At 46.2% G+C, this 19834-nt stretch overlaps 2 long non-coding RNA genes across 2 annotated transcripts in view; one reads left to right on the forward strand and one right to left on the reverse strand.

Moving 5' to 3' along the window:
- Positions 1–12651: 12651 nt before the first annotated feature.
- On the reverse strand, positions 12652–15478 carry LOC143838609 (uncharacterized). Its single transcript, XR_013231433.1, has 3 exons — positions 15333–15478; positions 15169–15235; positions 12652–12906 (listed from the first exon to the last, which is right to left on the reverse strand). It is a non-coding gene; the product is annotated as an uncharacterized LOC143838609 (long non-coding RNA).
- Positions 15479–17510: 2032 nt separating this feature from the next.
- LOC143838583 (uncharacterized) overlaps positions 17511–19834 on the forward strand; it is a 48643-nt gene continuing 46319 nt past the window's right edge. The window contains exon 1 of the long non-coding RNA XR_013231430.1: positions 17511–17588. This is a non-coding gene — a long non-coding RNA (uncharacterized LOC143838583). The remainder of the gene's footprint in view (positions 17589–19834) is intronic.

The raw sequence follows: 19834 nt of genomic DNA on the forward strand, positions 1-19834 counted from the left end.
TATGCTTGTTAGTATTTTGTGTCTGAGGCTCCATCTCCAGCAGCCTGAGTAAACTGCTCATTGTCCATTTGGACTGTTGGTAGGGGCTTTCCTTGCCTTGTATAGCTAATTCTTAACCAGGCCTTAGAGGGTGGATCAGTAGATCTGCAAAATGGGAGAAATAGGCAAGATTTTTCTAAAAATTCTAGAAGCTAAAAAATAAAATAAAACTTCCCCAAACAATAGTTTTAAGAAAAGATGGCCCACCAAGGCCAGTGATAAGAGGGGTTCTGCTCTTGTTCAGGCATATTAATAGGACAAGAAGGGTCTCTACATCAAGCCACGTATCAGGTCACTGCACTATATTGTGGCTGAAGAGTTCCTAGTGTTTGCATTCTGGCAATGAGTTGTTCTACCTTTTTTTCACAGAAGCTTAAGATCCATCATGTGGACCAGCTATGCTTGGGGGTCAGGGTAGCAAGTTTTTTGGTTGTACAGAAATATGTTTTACTCCTCTGTGTTTCTAAGAAAAACTTGCTAAATTGTAGGTGTTGCACTAAATGTGAATTTCCAGCATGCTGGGTCATTTAGATTTCCACGACCTTGGATACTCACCCCTTCACTTTATTTGGGCTCGAAATGACCTTAGAATCTGTGGGGAAACCCTTGAATACATAACCCAATATATCCCACACAAGCAAATGTTAGAGGTAAACAAATACAATAGGAGTGGGACATGTTAGGCAGGAAAGCTTTATATATTTCATTACTCTTTGAAGGTGGTTACATTTCCAGATATGTAGAAATACTTATTCCAGATACATTAGAATGCAATATTCATTAATGCATGGACTTATATGCTGCTGCTCCCAGACCAGCTGTCCCACAGCAGCTCACAACATTTTGTCCATAAAACCAATAATATATATTTAAAACCCTCCCACCTCATTTTGGCTTACAAATCTGGTAATATGCTGGTCTTGTTTCTCTAAATGGTTGGCTGATAGGCTTATTCTTAGGCTTGATGACTACAGCAGCATCTCTTTACAAATCACTGCAATGTAAAACATTTCCAGTGACTTTTATTCTTAAATTCAGCTTATTTTATGATGATGGACTACATGCAATCCCATCATCTGTAAGTCACTTTGAGCCCAGTTTTTATATTGTGGCAGGACAAAATTAGAATATCTGTTCAACATACGAATGGGTATCTGGTCTTGTAAAACTCCATATTTTTTCCTGCTGTTACTTTTGTGTCCTTTGTATTTTTAAAAAAGCTAATTACGCAATGGAATGGTCTTTTCAAGAACTGCTTAATTTTGAACTGCAAGAAATCATTCAAAATGTTGCTAGTACAGGAAACACAGAACTAACCTGTACTTTGAGGAAGGAAGAAGCTGTTCACTTTGCCATGTGATTCGTAAGCATTGGGGTCATGCATTTCTTCGGAGTTAAATAGCTCCTGCTGTTGCCATATTAAATGTTGAACTGAAATCTTATATCTCTCCTATAGAGCCGATGAGAAAGAGAATCAGACAAGACAAGAGGGATATTCTTTATTCTTGGCATAGGCAGATATTTTATTTGGAAAATTTTGAATAAAGATCTACACCTCAGGAGCTTAGTTTAAGTAGACATGCCAAAACAGCTCAGCAAATATTTTCTTTTTATTGGGGGGGCCACCTGTAGCTTTCATCAGGGTTGGTTCACCAAGGGGCACAGTGCAGGAGAATGTTTGAAAATAAATAAATGTGCCCCCTAAGAAGAAGAGAAAATTGCAAATTCTTATCCATGAGATGATTGTGATTTCTTAAGAACCATTGATAAAAGCTTATGACAGGTAAGTTTAAATAAAATGTTACTAATTCCTGTGGATTAAGATTTTGTAGCCCCAAGCTTGGAAGGCCCTGACTCCATCTCACCCCTTGATTGGAAGGGACTTTGTGCTGTAGACAGCAAGAAACTTTCTTACGGGTTAATAGACCTTAGCTGGAGGCCCTACTTGAACAGAGATTAAAAGGGGATAAGGGGAAAAAACACTTTCTGAGCCACTAATAGAAAAAGACTTGTGTCTCACAAAACTTCAACTTCTGGTATTCCATTAAAAAGCTATCTGTGAAGGCAGACTGGCATTGCTATAGTGACATGCTTTACATGGGTTTAGACAGTTAAAACCAATTCATTTTCTTATTGGAAACAATTCTAATTGCACCAATCCAAGTGACTAATCAACACATTACCTGAATCGTTCTCTCAGGTGATCTGGAAATTAGGTGACTGCAGGCAGTTGCTGCTATATCTTCTGTACAGGGAGAAGCTAATTCTGTTTTCTTCCCCGCGGAGGAGAATCCCTCTCCATTCCAAGAAAGCTAAGCAGGTGCCAATTTACTGTTAGAGGGGCATGAGAAGAGCTTGCCACCTGTCTCCACTACGAATTGGGGGTTCCTTGGTATATCTTCACAGGCTGTCAGGATCCTTGGATTGCAGTCTGAAAAATGTAGTTCTAGGGTGTGTTTTCAGTTCAGATGGGTTCCACACTCTGTTGTTCCCGCGGAGAGGAGCTTCAGATGTGTTCACACCCAAGGCAGAAAATCCTTGGCTGCTCTGCTCCTGGAGATCAAAATTCAATAAACTGGCAGTTTGCTGCCTTTTAATGGTGCCATACTGTTTGCTTTCTAATGAGGGCTTTCACTCTGCTAATGGTTGTTTCCTCCCTTCAGCAAGTATTTAAGCCTCCATATGTCACAGAAGTCCCTGGGGAAGTGCTCAGAGTGCTGTGAAGGTGATGGGGAACAGGAGAGGTTTCTGCTTTCAGCCTTCCAAGATCCCCTTCCCCAGTAAGAAGGAGCAATTCTTCATTTATTTAAAGGCCCATGGCCAGTTCCCCTTTTTCTCTATCTCTAAGCACATTTCCATCTTGCCCCACACCAGTGGAACACATGGGCAGTAATGAATTTCTCATACAGGCTCCACATATGGTTTGTGTTTGGTGAGATGTGTGTGTGGCATCTTTCTTCAAATAGGTTTGTATAATGCTTGACTGGGACTAGTGCTGCAGAAAAGCAATAATTATTTCTGCTGCTTTGGGGGAGAGGGGGTGATAATCACTTCCCAGTTTCAGTATCCCCTCTGAAAATGTTCCTGTTCTGAGCAATAGCTTCTGTGTATAAGGAAGTGTAGTCAAAACCTTTTATTACCACTGGAGGGCAGTTTAGGAATGGGAATAGAGCTCCGCATGAGTGGCATAGCAGCTCCTAGGGATTGTTATTTAAGCCTGATTGACACTAAATCATTACAATCTTCCTCTGTCAGCACGTTCCCAAGCCACAGGCAATCCAGCAGTACAAAGCAGTGGAAGTCTACAGGGGTAAATCTCAGGCTCTGGCTGGGAGGACTCCTGAGTAGGGATGGGCACAAACTGACCCCTGCACTGGACTGAACAAAAATGTCCCAAACCAGCCAGTGTGGATCCACTTTCCCTGGCTGCATTTCAAACTGGGGAGAAGTGAAACTGACCAGTAAAATAGCTTGTAGCCTTTCCACCTAACATCAGGGGGGGAGCACCTATCAGCTGTTAGACTGAAATGGCTGGCAGCCATTTCCTCAATTTGTTTTGCTTCCCATCACTTGGACTTGGGGAAAAACAAAAACAACCAGTAAAATGGCTGGCAGCTATTTAAACCTGCAGCCCCAGACCTGCACAGCTCAGCAGTTAGGTTTAAATGGCTTGAACAGCCAAACCAAAGCAGACAAAAGTTCAGTGAATGCCTGGAGAAGGCACCTTCCCTGAACATTGGTGCAGGGGCTAGGAACCGGGCTAAGTTCATGTCAGATTTGGTTTGTGAGCTAGTTTTTGTGCATTCTTATTCCAGATAGGGGCAAGGGATGCAACATAGGGAGGTTGATTGTTTAAGTGGAAGACTGTGGTAAGCAGGCTAAGGGGCAATCTAACCTAGTCTCTTGGCAGTAGCTTTGTAAATTTTCTCAATCTACTTGTCATGCCTTGGAATTCAAGGAACAGACCAGGATCCTCTTATTGCGAGTTTCGCTGGACTGGGAAAACAGCATATTGATTGATATTGAATCCATGACGTGTGCATGTGTATGTGCGTTCATGTGTGTGCAGAGGAAGGCTCTCCAGGGGGATGCCACTTTTAGATGTCATAAAAAGCTCTAGGTGATTGTAAGAAGTCACCTTGCTGATGGGAAAATTAATCATCTGATTCCATTCTTTGTTCTTCTCAAAGAGAATTAGAATGCAGCTTAGATCCAATTTATTCCATTTTCTGCATGATGCAAATCTTGCTGCAGTATGGACTCTTGCTGCAGTTGAATGATTGCATATTTGCTTCCCAGGGATTAAGGATGCATGCATAGAAAACTAGAATATAAGGAAGGATTCTTGGCTAACTTCCCTGGTATAATACATATTTCTACCAGGGCAAAGACTGTGGCTCAGTGAGAGAACACATGTTTTGGATGCAGAAGATCCAAGTTTGATCACCGGCATCTCCAGTCAAAGCCTCTTGGGTAGCAGATGTTGGGAAAGCCACTTTCTGCCTGAGACCCTGGAGAGCTGCTACCAGTCTGACAAGGCAGTACTTGAGACAGAAGGAACAATGGTCTAACTACAGAAGGAAGCTTCATCTGTTCACTGTCAAATATCCAAAAGAGGTATGATGGGAACTGCACTCAATGGTTCTGCTCCCCCCCCATAGGTCAGCTATAAATGGTATCTTCTCCCATGAATTGAAGATTTGTGAATGATTTGTTAATGAATAAGCCCATTTTTTGATGTCTTCAGTTTTGAAAACTCCCAAACATTACTTGCCTGGTACTTAAAACGTGCATCCAAACCATTTTCAGATTTGAGATCCAACTGGATGCACATTACAAGTAGGCTGAAAAGTCATCTTAGAAACAAATCTTGAAATATGAAATAAGGAAACAATATCTCTGTGTATACATGAAGTTCATTTTCCCATACTACTGCTCAAGCTTCAGATATGTTGGGGAGAAGGAAGATTTTTGAAGACAGGGTAATTTAAATAGGTTCAGTACTGTCAATTCAGTTCATAAGAGTGATCACATCACTCCAGACTTTTCCCAGGTACAGGGGTTCTATTCACTTCTGGCCTCAATTCAAGGTGCTTGACATTGACTTTTAAAGTCCTTTGTGGCTGGGGACCAGCATACCTGAAGGAATGCCTTCTTCCATATGAACCTACATATCCACTCTCGCCATTTCTGGGAGGCCCGAGTGCCCTCACCATCCGGGGCTAGAGAGGGGTTTCTCTAGGGAGATTTCACCCTATTGTTCTTTTGCTTTGTTACTGACACTCCTCCTTGGTTGTTATGTGTGCTTGTGTCTCTATGCTGAGGGATTAAAATGATCAGGAGTTGTTTTCTAGGGCTATCTAGGAGGCAGTGCTCAAGACACTCCAGAGGTTTATGGGAACTATAGACGATATGGAAACTATTCCACAGTTCTATAGAAACCAGAGTTGTTTCATGGACCTTCAACAAAATTTACACATGGGGTGTGGGGGTGGGAGACTGTCCTTCACATACACCTGGTTGATAATCAAGGTGAAATTTTTCTTCCCAGGCAAGTCAAGCCAATTGGAATTTTACTAAGATGGGGGGTGGGGGGTGTATCATGTTTGAAGAAGCCTGACCTGTGCTCTGGGTAGCTCAGTGGTGTCCATGGCCAAGGTTCTGCTCTCACTCAGCAGCCAGTTTAGTCCAGTGGTTAGGAGTGTGGACTTCTAATCTGGCAAGCTGGGTTTGATTCTGCACTCCCCCACATGCAGCCAGCTGGGTGACCTCGGGCTTGCCACTGCACTGATAAAACTGTTCTGACTGAGCAGCGATATCAGGGCTCTCTCAGCCTCACCCACCTCACAGGGTGTCTGTTGTGGGGAGAGGAAGGGAAGGCAACTGTAAGCTGCTTTGAGCCTCCTTTGGGTAGAGAAAAGTGGCATATAAGAACCAACTCTTTTTCTTCTTCATGCATATGTTCCCAGTGCCACTTAGTGGTCCTCTGTATTACAAAGTAGTATTAGGAATGAACACAGGAGTTGCCTTACCTTGGATCAGTTTGTTGGGCTGTCATGGTCAGTATTGTCTCCTTTGACAGGCAGTGACTCTTTAGGTGTTTCTGGTCAAAGACTATAATCTGCTCACCTGATTCTTTTAATTGGAGTTGCTGGGGATTGAACCTGGGACCTTCTGCATGCAAAGCAGATGCTCTACCTCTGACCTACAGCCCTTCCGTTTGTTTTTGGAGTAGTGGCTATAGGCCAACCCCATTTTGAACAAAATGATGTCAATGTGCACAAATGTGTCTGTGAAGCACCACTTCCGTATTCCTTTAGAGACTGAAGACTGGTGTCTTGTTGAGAAAGGTGCCTTTTGACTTGGTGCCAAGGTGCCAGAGTCCTCTTGTTCCAGGATTGGAGATGAAAAAAGAAAGAATGCTTTTTGGGCTTCAATAGTTGTATAAAAGCAGAAACAGCAACTGGTGCAGTTATGAAAAATTGCACCAGCTGAAATTTCCTACTGGCTATTTTCTAATCTTCTCTTTTCCTCCCTATTGTACTGGGTCTTAAAGGAGGTCCTCTGTGTGTGTGCGTTTGTGTGTGTGTGTGTGTGTTGGGGGGGGGGGAGGACGGCCACATGAGAGCCCATGGGTTAAGCAGGCATTGTGGCATTCTCTCTCAAATACCCACGGCGTGGAAATCCTGGCTGACTTCTAGTCTGGGAAAGTGATCATTGGACACCTGGTTCTCATATTGTGCTTAGAGCCATCCCATTATGTTGAGCAGAACTGTATTCTACACAAAGGCTTCTCAGGTCTGAGCCAATCTTGTGCTGTACTCAGCTGCAGTTGCTGTAGCCTTGTGGCTAAGAGAAGCACCTGTGACTTTGGGGTTCCCAGGTTTAGGTCTCAGATCTGCCATGAACGCACTCCTTGGCCTTAGGGAAGCAGAATTAGCTGCCCACCTGGGGTTAATAATAATAATACTAATAATGGCCTACTCTACAGGGCTGCTGCTAAGGATTACACAAAGAGGATGTGTGTTACGGTCTGCATTTTGCCTTCACATGACCCTGTACAAATGTTTCTCCTACCAGTACTTTCTTGACCAGCAGTATTGAATGGGGATGGATCCTGTGGACAAATGAAAGACAAGGTGAATCATTGTGAAGTGTAACTGAGTTGCTGAAAACCTACAAAAAGATCATCAGCTGGTTTGGACACATGTGCCTAAGATGCTGCCTTGCCCTGAGCAAGACCCTCTGACTCCACCAAGGCCGGGATTGTCTATTCAGACTGGCAGTGGCCCTCCAGAGTCTGTTTCTTCATTCTTTGCAAGAAAGGTTTCCAAGCACATGTTTTTGCACTCCACTTAGGAGCATGCAGAGTGCTTCCCACTCTTGTTTCTAGCCCCCAAGACCCGTGAAATTGTAACATGACCTAACCTTGTCATACTCTGTATGGGATGGAGATTCCATGCCTCTTTTTATGTGCCTAGGAGGAAGAATGTGGGGAAGTGCTTCTTTCTCTTACCAAGTCAGTGGTGCTGAAAATTTCCCAGGCTCTGAGCTGCGGCTGCCCAGCCAAATGTGGCCTGAGCTCAATGGTAGCACCAGGAGCCCGGAAGGGTTAACTTGCAGGCCCCCCTGGCTTGCCTTGGGAAGCTTTGTTCATAGGGGTATTAAATTCCACAGCTGTAAATAATCTGCAGCAGGAGAGATTATCAAGGCCTTGGGAAGAAGCAGCTTTTATTAATAAGATTGGGTCTCCCTGAGAAAGATCACGTAGCTCCTTTGCACCCTTTCCTGGCTGCCTTTCTCTGTTTTGGGGGCATACTCTCCTGTGTGTATGCGTGTGTGCTTGCAGTGTCAGAACACAGGCTTGGTCTTGAAACTTTAGTGCCTTAGCTGCTCCACTTCCTTCTCTCGGGCCCAGCTGCTGGCTAGCAGTGAGGATGAGTCAGTCACACCTCAGATTTGCTTGGCTGGCTGCAAATGAATAGTTACTTTGGGTACTGAGGAAGTGACAAGTTACTCAGGGTATCAAGGAAATCAGTGAATATCCTCAAGCCAGGCTTCTCAGTTGCAAACATCTGTACCTTTTCCTGAGCTTTCAATTGATTAAATATTTTTCATGCTTGATAATCTGGTTTTTAAGCAGGCTATCTTAACTGTTCTGTTGGCTGCAGTGCTTCCTCCTGTAGCAAAGGTATAACACACAGACTTGAGAGCTGGCTTGGTATAGTGGTTAAGAGGGGTGGCCCCTAATTTGGAGAGCCAGTTTTGGTTCCCTACTCCTCTTCCACATGCAGCCAGCTGGGTGGCCTTGGGCTAGTCACAGTCCTGTCAGAGCTCTCACAGGGTGCCTGTCTGTTGTGGGTTGAGGAAGGGAAGGTGGTTGTAAGCCACTTTGAGACTCCTTTGGGTAGTAAAACGCAGGGTTCAAAAAGCAGTTCTGCTCAGGGGGTGTTTCGTCCGTACATTGGGCAGTTTCACCTGCTGGCTACTACAGAGTTTTGAAGGCCCCAGAAGATGCCTAACTTTCTCTGCCTAGCGGCAGCGGTCTCTTTAATTGTACTCAGCAGAAATGTTTGCATACAGACAGATCTAGAATGTAGGGCCTTTTTTTGAGGCCATGGAAGGAATTGTATCATTTCTTTTACATCTGAGGTAATGTGCAGCTTCTGCTTGGAAAGAAAGGCCAAGTTTAATATTTTCTTTTTCATCACTTTCAAAACATTGAAGGTTCTCTACTATATAAACTTGCCAAAGCCAAAACAGCTTGGAAAGCGAACAAATCCTTTCAGTATTCTGGAAGATCAGGATTTCAATACAACCAGCTTCAGGTCCCTTATTGCTGTGAGAAAAGCAATCGAACCCTCTAAACTGGAGGGGGAAACCTGCTCTGTTTCCCATCCAACTTGGCCTGGGAAGGAGAGCACTCATGGACAGCAAGTCCTTCAGTTTCCAAACTTAGTCTAGGGAAAATATGAATTGTGCTTAACCTTTGACTGATTCCCCAAAGAGAGCTTGAGGCTCTTCCCATCAGTTCCTTGACATGATTTCTGTCTTACTTTCTTATACATCAAGGAAGTCTGGTTGCAGGAAGCTTGAGGACATCTAGAGTTGTCTTCTCATATCTTTTCAATAATGCATCGAAGATACAAAGCAAGTTAGTGGAGCAGTCCTAAGAAGAGGGACACCATTTTAAATCCACTGAAGTCAATGGGCTTAGAAGGGGGTCACCCTGTTTTGGATGGTACTATAAATTATCCTCTTAGGCTGCATATGGTCAGCCTTTCGCTCTCCAGGTGGTTTTGAGAGGCAGCAGCAGAACCTTATTCAGTTCCTACTTGGGCTCTTCCAAACTTTTTGCCTGCCACTGTTCCCTGCTCAGTACTGATGCTTTGCCATTCCTGAGACTGCAATCTGTTCCCTGCTAGCTTACAGATGGCCCTACTGCTGTCTTTGGGCTTCCTTCCTTATCCTGTTTTAGCAGCCTTTTAAAATCCTCGGTGCTGTCTGGGGTCAAGTGTGGTTTGTCACCTCCACATGATATGGGCAAAAGCTCCTTATCTCTGGTGCCTGTGAAACAGGCAGGAATTTGACAGGTGTTGCTCTCCTCCATGTCTTCCTACATTTCATTCATCTGGTCAAGGTAATGAGTATCTAGTACAGGAAACAAGTAGAAAGCCTGGCTCATGGGCCACTAACCCACCACTCTCTTTCTTAAGGTCATTAGCGAGGCTTCCTCCTTCCCCAGTCCTTCTGAAGCCAGGTCCCTTTCTCAGCTCTTCAGCTTCTCACAAGCAGATGCAGTCTTATGTAAGACGTGTCTATGCTGCCATCTTAGAGGGCTACCTTGATTTGGCTACAGCATAAAAACAAAACAAAACCTAAAGCCATTGAAATGATCAACTGTTCGAAACCAGCCACTAAAACCCAGAGTCATCAAAGCACACGAAAGCTTACTTTTCCTTCTCTGCAAAGAATGGCCCTTTCTGCCTGTGATTGGCTGCTCCAGCCAATAATCCCCGGCTGCTGGCATTCCAGAGGCAGCTTGAGAGGCTGCTGGCCGCATTGCTGGAGAAATAGTGCTGATTGAACATTCGCAGGGACCTGGCAAAGGAATGCCGAGCAAACCAGACTCTCCTCCACAATGATAGTTTGAGTCCAGCTAGCCCGGGGGTGGAGGGACATGAGTGCTTGAGGAGGCCACGCAGATCAGATTTTTACATCTTTAGACCGGCTGCAGGAGGACCTCCTATGAAGCAGCTTTATATGGGATCAGGCCATTGGTCCCTCTAGCTCAGTGTGGTCCACTTGGACAGGTAGCAGCTCTGAGCATCTGAGGCAGAACACAAGAACAAGAGCCCTGATGGGTCAGACAAATAGTCATCTAGTCCAGCATCCTGTTCCACTCAGTGGGCAACCAGTTCCTATGAGAAACAAGCCATAGCAGCCAAGGCCTTCTCATGATGCTGCGTGCTAGTATTTCAGAAGGAGAGTACTGCTTCTGCATATGGCGTTTCCCTTTAGCCACCTTGTCTGCTAGGCGTGGATAGACCTATCCTCCTTGAATCTGTCTAATCTCCCTTTAAATCTAAATATTGCCCTTCTTATTTGCCTAGCTCTCCTTTGGGCTGTGTCTGCACTCATGGTGAGACTGCTTTCACTTATATGCCCTGTATTTATTTTATTTATTTAGCTTATTCTATGCCCTGGGCCAGGGCCTCTTGGAAGTCCAAAAAGGCCTGAAGGTCCAGCTTTTTGAGGGCCCTAGGCATAATAAAATGAGGGCACAGGGTGTGTGGAAAAACAAATTGGGAAACATATGAAATGCCAAAACAATTACCAAGTTTCTAAATGGGAGGTCCATCCCTCCTTTGAGCTTGTGGCCCAGGCGAGATGACTCTCCTTCCTCCCCACCCGGATTAGCTCCATCATGGGCTTACCCTTATGAGGTGGCCTCACATGTTCCTTATTCACTCATGGCAGTCCTTGCATGTGCCACACTTGCTGTGGTGTGCGTGTAGAAGTGAATGTGGCAACAGTTAACATGAACATGGAATTCTGTCTTTTCCAGACTTGCTGAGCCACACCCCAAAATCTCCTGCAGTAATGGCCTGGACACATTCATGTTGCTTTATTAAATCATTTATTTTCTGCCTGTGGCACATGAGTGGCAAGGCAGGCAGCCAGACACCTTGAATTGGGCCCATCCCCCTCATGGTAGCTTTGATGTGCTAAAGTGCTAATAGCTGTAAGGATTTGATCTCTTCCCTCTTCTCTCTAGAGCCATAAGATTGACAAGTGTGTGTGTGGGGGGGAGTAAGATCTACAAGGAACTGGGCCTTGTGAGAAGATCTGGGTCAGTCACAGAACTCTCTCAGCCCCACCTGCCTCACAAGGTGTTTGTTGTGGAGAGCGGAAGAGAAGGTAATGGTAAGCCACTTTGAGACTCCATGAGGTAGAGAAAAACAAGGTACAAAACCCAACTTTTTCTGCAACTTCTATGAGTGGCTGCTAACTCCTGTTCCTCTGAGTCTGTTGTGCCAATGACAGAAATCCTCCAGAACAAGCACCCTGGTAGGTGCCATCCCAGCACTGTAAATGTGCCACTGGGTACAAGGCAGTGCTCAGGATTACTGTTGGCTTAATATCTGTCTCTTGTTCCAGCAGTGAAGCAACTGGATGGATGAGTGCCAGAGGAGAGGTTCAGTCTAACTTGGGTCCCATCATCTGTCCACTGGAACAGAGAATACACAAGCATTCCTAACTTAGCATGATTTTTGTGAGGAAAAGGATGGTAGGCCAACTGATGTCTACTGTGCACACAGATGAGAGTATACACCACAGGCCCCTGAAAAGGGAGACCAGACCGCTTTCCATACCAGTTATTGGTGCCCAGGTCTTCAAGAGCTCTCCTCTGGCCTTCAGTGTCTGCCTCACCTAATGAAGATGCTGGCTTTCACAGAACTAGAACTTCAGTGTGAGCACATGCTGTGCTCACCGGGACAAGACATTGTCCCTCTGTGCTCACCGGGACAAGACATTGCTGGCACAAAGAGGCAAGAAGACCTGTCATGTTTACACTATACATGCCTTTGCTCCTGATTGTTCTTCCACCTAAAACAGAGGTGCAGCCTTCTGCACTGGGTACAGTGCCTAGCTGCCAGTGCTTTCCACACACTACTTTGGAACTGTAGTTCTTTGGTCCACTGGAAGAAGAACCATTATTCCCAGCAGCTTGATGTAAAAGTCCATGTGCTTGAGATCTATGATTTCCCTGCAAAAAGAGAAATAAATAACTTGCTGGAGAAATTGGGGAAGGGGGGTGGAGAGCTGCAGATATGCAAAAAATTCTAGGTTCAATCTCAGCAGTAAGACCAAGCATTATTATTTATTAATTGCATTCATAGACTGCTGCTCCTCGACCAGCCATCTCAGTGGTTAACAACAAAGCATAAATTAAAATATAATTCTTTCAGAGCTAAAACAAACAAACAAAAACACACACCCTCTCACCACATGACACATGGTAAATGTGCTTGCAACCCACCCTACATCTTTGGCAATCCAGTTCTATTGGCTCCAACTACAAAGGGAATCAGTCTTCTGTATTTGGTTTCGGGTTCCTGTAAATTTATAGCATTTGTCTTACGAGATGTGTCATCCTACTGACTGCCCTGATTTACACTATGTACTCCACCTGGAGTCTCCATGAGAGAGGCAGGCTGTGAATATAATAAAGAAATCTTCATCAGGTTATCATGCCCAATGTCATTGTTGGCGGCAACTGCAGAACCTAGAAGAGCCACGAGGTGTCGCTGTGGTGAAGACTTTCTGCATGAGTTTGTCCTCTGTGTGGGCTAAGCCATATGGCTGAGGGAAGGAGAAAGAGTAGTTAGAGATGAATGAAGGGAAGGTGATGGAAAAGGGGCATCATCTCAGAAGAAGGGGCAGAGGTCAACAGAGGATTTGAATAAGTTACACAGCCATTTCCTCCATAGGATCAACCTGGGGCAGCCTTCTTTCTAATTTCCTTTCCAGGGCCCTGATTTTGTTTAAATGTGTTGCTACCAGTAAGTGGTTAGCACACTTTCCCAATACCAATATATACTGTACCTGTAGAATAGGAGTAGCACAACGTTAGGAGCTCCCTGAGACTGTTCTGTGCTCGCACCTGTAGTGCCTCTCCCCCCTTCCCTTCCCTTTTAAACCAAGCAATTGCTGTTGGGCAACCCTACATATTAATCAAGGGTTCTCTAGTATTCCCAGCATGCAGTAGTTCCTTGGCACAAGCTATTTGTGAACTGGTTTGTGGCCCAAAGCCAGAAGTGAAGTTGCCTGGAATGGCAGCACACTATATCCCAAAACTCATGGACTATGAAAGGGAGGGGGGGGGGTAATAAAAGATTTTTATGTCCTTTATTAAGGACATAATTTTTTATGTCCTTTATATTAAAACCTAACAGTAGCTTCATCCACACTTTCTTGGTCTGGATTTCCCAAAACAGAAGCTGCGTGATACAGTTGGGTGCCAACTAATTCTCCATAGGACTGGGCTTGTAGCAAGTGGTGGGAAGCTTAGGATGTGGGGATCGTTAGGGGAAAATGTAAAGTGTAAAGGATAGCTATTATGCAAGAGTGTCAGCTTTCAGACTTGTGACGCACACACTGATTTTTCTGGATCTTTGGCTGGCTACCAGTTGAAGGAGTTGTGCTAGCCTTCAAGCCCTCTACATCAAGTGACAGTATGGCTGTCCAAAAGTACAATGCAAATGATTAGCACAGCTGAGTGAGAGGCACAAAACCAGCTGTGTCGGGCTATTCCTTCAAGAAGGGCTCTCCTGGGCAGTACAAGAGAGCTGGTTGGTGGGCATTGGCATGCAAGATTCCCTGCTTTAATAAGGGGCCTGAGGTTCACCTGGAGTTTCAGCTGAGACCCTGGGAACCTGCTGCCAGTCTGCCAATACTGATCTTGATACACTAATGGTCTGAGTCAGGCTAAGGCAGCTTCATCATGTGTCTATTCTGGCCCCTTCTCATGTGTCCAAGTTGGGCAGAGAAGGAGGAGAGCTAGTTTTTGTATGCTGATTTTTCACTACCAGAAGGAGCCTCAAAGCAGCTTACAACCCCCTTCCCTTCCTCTCCCCACAAGAGACACCCTGTGATGGAGGTGAAGCTAAGAGCTCTGAGAGCACTGTGACTGGCCCAAGGTTATCCAGCTGGCTGCATGTAGAGGAATCAAATGAGGTTCTCCAGATTAGGGTCTGCCACTCCCAACCATTATGCCACACTGTGCCATCAGGTGGAACCTGAATGAAAGGCATATTCAGCTCAGGGTTAGACGAACTCTGAGGAAAGCCTCCTCGCTTGGCAAATGGGGTGTGTGTGTGTGTGTGGGGGGTTCCTTCTGTATTTGTCGCATACAGCTCTCTTAAATAGAGAAGCTGGTGGATTTGAGCAGCCTCCTTCCCCACTGTCTCTTTGTCTCTGGCTCTAGGTGTGGGAAACTCCATCTTGGGGGGGGGGGGCTCTCCTGCCATGATGTGTTGGCTGGCTGGCAAAGGAAGATGCCTCAGCCAATCACGCTGCCGGTTGTGATGCCGAAGGGAACTGTCTCTCGGTCAGGTGCAGCCCTGCGTGCTCGGCCTCACGTACAGAGATGCTGTCTATCCTCCAGCTATTCTGTTTCCTGCCAGCTCATTTCGCACACGCTGCACTCACAGAAGGGTTTGTTTCTCTTTCCCGGCGGAGATGCTAAGGGAGACAGTGTGTTCCATTCAGAGTAACAAACCGGCAGAGCCTGCACCTGCACTGGAGGCCGCTCGCTTGCGTTTGTGTGCCTGCCAGCAGTTTCCACGCAGGCTGGGCTGGGAAGGGGGGGCAGGAGGGGGAACTGAGGCCCAGAGGAAGCCACCCACTGGCTCCAGGGGACTCATGAGCACAGTCCTGCCTGTACTCTGAACAGGTGAGACCAGGGACCCTGCCCATGTCACCCTTTATGCCACCTGCCTCAGGTGTGTATGTCTTTGCAGGAGGAGCTCTGAAGAAAGAGAAAGCTTGGGGATCTTGAAGTGTTTAGAGTGAATCCTGAGAGGATTAGGGCAGTGACACCTCCGGCCTTGGGGGATTACTCACCTGTCAACAGAAACGTATGGCTCCTGAATTTATATCTCTTTCTTCACATCTCAGTGTAACCCGGATTCTAGAGAACAAGAAAGCAAAAACTGCCCATTTGTTACTTTCCAGGCTGCTTAGAAGGAAATCAAGTTCCAGACCCATATTTGTCATTCTTTACTGACCAGCCCTTGTTGAGCTACGTGACATGTCAAAGGTCCCATCTACATAGAGAGAAGGCTACGATCTGCTTTGCTGCCTTTAGATCCTTCTCTGAGATCCTCAGGTGCAGATTTCAGCTCAGCCTGCTGAATGTCCATATGCCCAGGCACCAGTCCTTTCCCTTCCTCTGTGAGAGGAGGGGAGAAAAAAAATGTCGAAGTTGTACAAATGTGAAAAGGGATTATTCACCTCGAGTTTCAGGGGGAGAATAAAGGTATATAATCTAAGAAGAAACGTGCCATTCCAAGGGATCATTACTACCATCCAAAATGGAGAATGTCTCAATTAATGTGCATTTGAAACCAATGTGGCCATACACATCTTGCTTCAGCCTATTCTCATGTCAAGGGCATTTAATTCCCTATGGGACTGGGACAGAGTATGTATATTTGGGGGAAGCCAAAGATTCTTCAGTGGAAGAAATACAAGAGCTATGAAAAAGACGACTGAAAAGGAGGAGGTGGAAGTCTGAGAAGCCTGCACAGGAATAGTGTGTGTGTGGGGGGGGGGGGGGGAAGGAGGGGGTTAGAATATCTGTAAAAATGCAAAAAATATTTGACTGTGTGCCAGAAAGGGGCATGTTGAAAGGGAACAGAGAAGGGAAGGACATGGAAGAAAAGAGAATGCAGGAGAGGAAAGGAAATTGGGAGAGGGAGCTGGGGAGTCAGATTTCCCCCTGACTTTGGGTTGTTATTATCACCTTCAGCTGCGGTTGCCTGATGCCACATTGTAGCTGTCGGTGTATGCGCATATGCGTGCCCCTGTTCCAGAATGCACAGGTGCTCAGACAGAGCCTTGCCCAGGAAACATCTGTCAAGTCCACCACTTGCCAGGGGATGTGAACAGCAAAACTGAGGCAAAAGCATGATAGTTTTTCTTTTCTTTTAAAAAAAAGAATTGAACAAAGTATACAGAAAAGCAGAGAAGTTTTGAAAGTCTTTAAACATGCAACATCTTTAAATACTGGTCGTCTGGACGCTGGATCATTGGAAAGCTCTGCTTCTCAAGGCTTGCTTCGCTGCCTTAAGCTTTAAAGGAGATTAAAAAACACACCGTTCATAGGATTATAGAACAGAGTTGGAAGGAACCTCCATGGTCCTCTCGTCCAACCCCCTGCACCATGCAGGAACTCACAACTTTCAAGTGCAACTTTTCCCCCTATAAGTTACATGTATCACATATATGCCAGGGATCTATGCCAGATGCTAGCTCTCCATCATGTGTTTACATAGGGGCAAGCGCACATATTCCAGCATGCAGCATGTGAATCCACAGTGCTTAAATGTGGGATCTTGGCCTCCTTCTGGGACTGAAACGTGGGGGTGCACAAACCCGAGTATATGTTTAATACCTCTTCTCCATGTCTACTAGTTTAGGGCACATTTTACCATCATAAGCACTGGACTCGCCAGCTAAACTGTGGGGGCCATGGAATTTATTGTTATTTTATGATTATGATGAGGTTTTTTATAGTTTTAAATGTACCCAACTCCCCGTCACCGGGGAGGGGCGGTCTGCAACTGAACCATAACTAAATGCAGTGCGCGGTCCCTTCTTCCTCCTCGGCCTCCCCGCTTCCTGCCTCCTGAGCGAGCCTTCCCTCCGGCCCGGCCATCAGGCCCCAGCCGAGCTCTGGCGCCGCGAGAGGCGGGCAAGTGCGGCTCGCGTCCACTAGGGGGCAGTGGCGTCTCGTTTTTTTATGAATGAAGCGTCCGGCGGCGGCGCCGGAGCGCGCGTCCTCCCCCCCCCTCCCGGTCTGCGAGGGGAAAGGCGGCCCCTCCCACGGCTATTAGCATAGGGCGGCGGAGGTTTACATGTCATTCTGCACGTTGCCTCTCAGTGATCCAGGCAGTTACCGGCCTTGGCAGCCGCCCAGCGAGTCAGCTGCTCCGGAGCGTCGAAGGAGGCCGGGCGCGGGCCGAGCGGAGCCGCAGCCGCCGGTTTTAAGGTGTCCCCTCCGAGTTGCCTTTCCCCAGCGGCTCGGACGGCGCCCTGGCGGGGAGGGGACCGTGCGCGAGGAGGACGCCTGCACAGGGAGCCCGGGAGCAGAGGGTTGCGTTGGAACCCCCCTGCCCCGGTACTTTGCAGACCCGGCCCCCCTTGCCCTTTCCCTTTCCCGGATCTGCGCCTTCCTGCAGTGACGGGAGCGCGTGTGCTTCCTTAAGCGTCGTAGCCACGGTGCTTGCAAATGCCCCACCAGGAGCACGGATTTGTTCCACGTAAGAATTATTATTCTTTTTTAAAAGAAAAGACTTAAGTCCTGTGACACGACAGCTTCCATTGAAAGCGTCTTGTTAAGACAGGAAAATCTAGCTGAAACAAATGTCGGCTGGTGCCGTCCTCCCCCGCACAATTCCCTCTAATTTAGGGAGGTTTTTTCAGGATCGTGATTATTCTTTAGTGAACTGGGGGAGGGGGCAGGAAGCGAAATGTTCTTTAGAGGAGCCCAAGAAATGGCTGGGAGTTAATAATGGCTCGGCTCGGAGTTGCTGGACCTGGACCTGGCCGCATCTCCAGCTCCCCCACTGAGAGGCTAGGGGCTTGGAATCAATGATTCCTCCTTCCAGCACGTAACAGTTGATAGGTAGCTTGTTCTGGGCAAAAGAGCAGCAGGTGTGTCTGGTAGTTACAGGAATGGCCCTAAGTTTTCCTTTCTCTGCATGACTTCCCAGGGGGAAGTATAGCAGCATGAGCAGAAGAAAACGTAGGGTCAGCACCCAACCCTTCCCCTGAAACAACAATGTATGATGGACCCGGGACTTATGCAGTGAAATGGCCTCCTTCGACAAAAGATTCAAAGTGCCATCCAAATATTGTTCAGTGGACAATCACACAACTGATCCACCTAGCTCACTGTGGTCTGCAGTTCTGGGTCTTAGGCAGGCACATTCTTCCTGCTCCTGAGAGCCTTTTTTAGAGAGACCTGGGATTGAACTTGAGGCCTCCTCGGTGCGGAGCTTGTGTTTCACCACTGGACTGTTGCTACCCCCCTTCCGTTTCATTTACTTTCTATACTGCAGATGTGGGTACCATTTGGATTTCCTGCTTTAGACACCAGCCATCACTTACCTGGTTCTGTGCTGTGCAACTTCAATTGGTTGTGTCTTACCCTAGAGATCCTGGAGAACTATCACAATTTCCCTCAATCACTGGCCCATCTTCTGCTATGTTGTGAGGCTACTACTATTTCCCACTTATGGTGACAACTGTAGGGTCATTTCATCCTATATGTATACATTTCCTTTAAATCTTTAGAAGCCTTCATGTCCTTTTGGGAATCTTCCATCATAAAAGACTGGAAGGTTGCTCTGCTGAGTTTAAAACTAGGGGAATGTGACATCTGTTAAAGGGCAGAGGAGAGTTCAGTATTCTGGGGCAAATGTATTGTTTCCTTTCTCCTATAATCAAATCATCGGAGGGAAGGTGACATGGTATAGCCCAGTCTCAGAATCTAAACAGGGTCGGTACTTGGAGGGGAGACCGCCAGCACTCTGCAGAGGAAGGCAATGGCAAGCCACCTTTGGTTCTCACTTGCCTTGGAAGCTCCTTCCTTGATTCCTCATACGTTGGCTGTGACTTGATGCATTTTACACACACCACATAATTGGACCGGATGTGCCTCATCCTGGAGTTGGGTCTGACTCCCTAAGTGGTGCACAGGCCTGTTCATGCTGCCATTGTCAGCTCTTTTAGAAGGGATTATGTTGTTATTATACTAAAATGTGTATCTGATCCTTTTAAAATGTATAGAATGCTGACAAGGAGTCTGGGACTGACTCCATGGGTTCCCAGAGCAGGTGTGCACATAAAGTTTATTGAAAGAATTCTCAGGTTATGTTTCTGTTAGCAACAATGTATCTCTAAAGTCATGCAACACAGAAAGAAGAAAAACTAGCTTATCTTAACACAAATCAAGATCTGTATCAGTTGGCACAATCGTACAGTCATCAAATCAATGGCCACAGTTCAAGCACTTTCTGCAGTGCTGCCCATGTGCAAATAAGCAGAGGCCCTTTAGTGCATCTTCCTCTCTTAGTCTCTCTTTCCCAGTCCCTATTCCAGTTTTTGGTTAAGTGAGATCAGGTGATGGTGGCCAACCAACAGGATGTGCTCTTGTTAAAAGATTACCTCACCACTGCTGACTCCCCTTCCCACTCTGTGGCTCACAGGTTCTGATGATGAGCCAATTCTCCCATCCCTTACCTTGGATGATAAGAGCCATGTGGGCTGAGAGGCCCAATTAGTACACCTACAAGATGGAAGGACACCATTACTATACACATTAACCATTGGGAGGAATCAGGGGTGCTTTGCAACATAAATGCTCAACAGACTTTATTGTTTTCATGCTTGTATGGACTCTGGGGAATAGGTTAGTAGTGTTGCCCTTTGTAGATGGGTGGCTGAGGGTGAAGACTTCATGGCAGAGGTGAAATTTGAGCCAAACTTCTCCAGAGTTACTCTA

Source organism: Paroedura picta, chromosome 1 (assembly GCF_049243985.1).
Source record: "Paroedura picta isolate Pp20150507F chromosome 1, Ppicta_v3.0, whole genome shotgun sequence".
NCBI lineage: Eukaryota > Metazoa > Chordata > Lepidosauria > Squamata > Gekkonidae > Paroedura > Paroedura picta.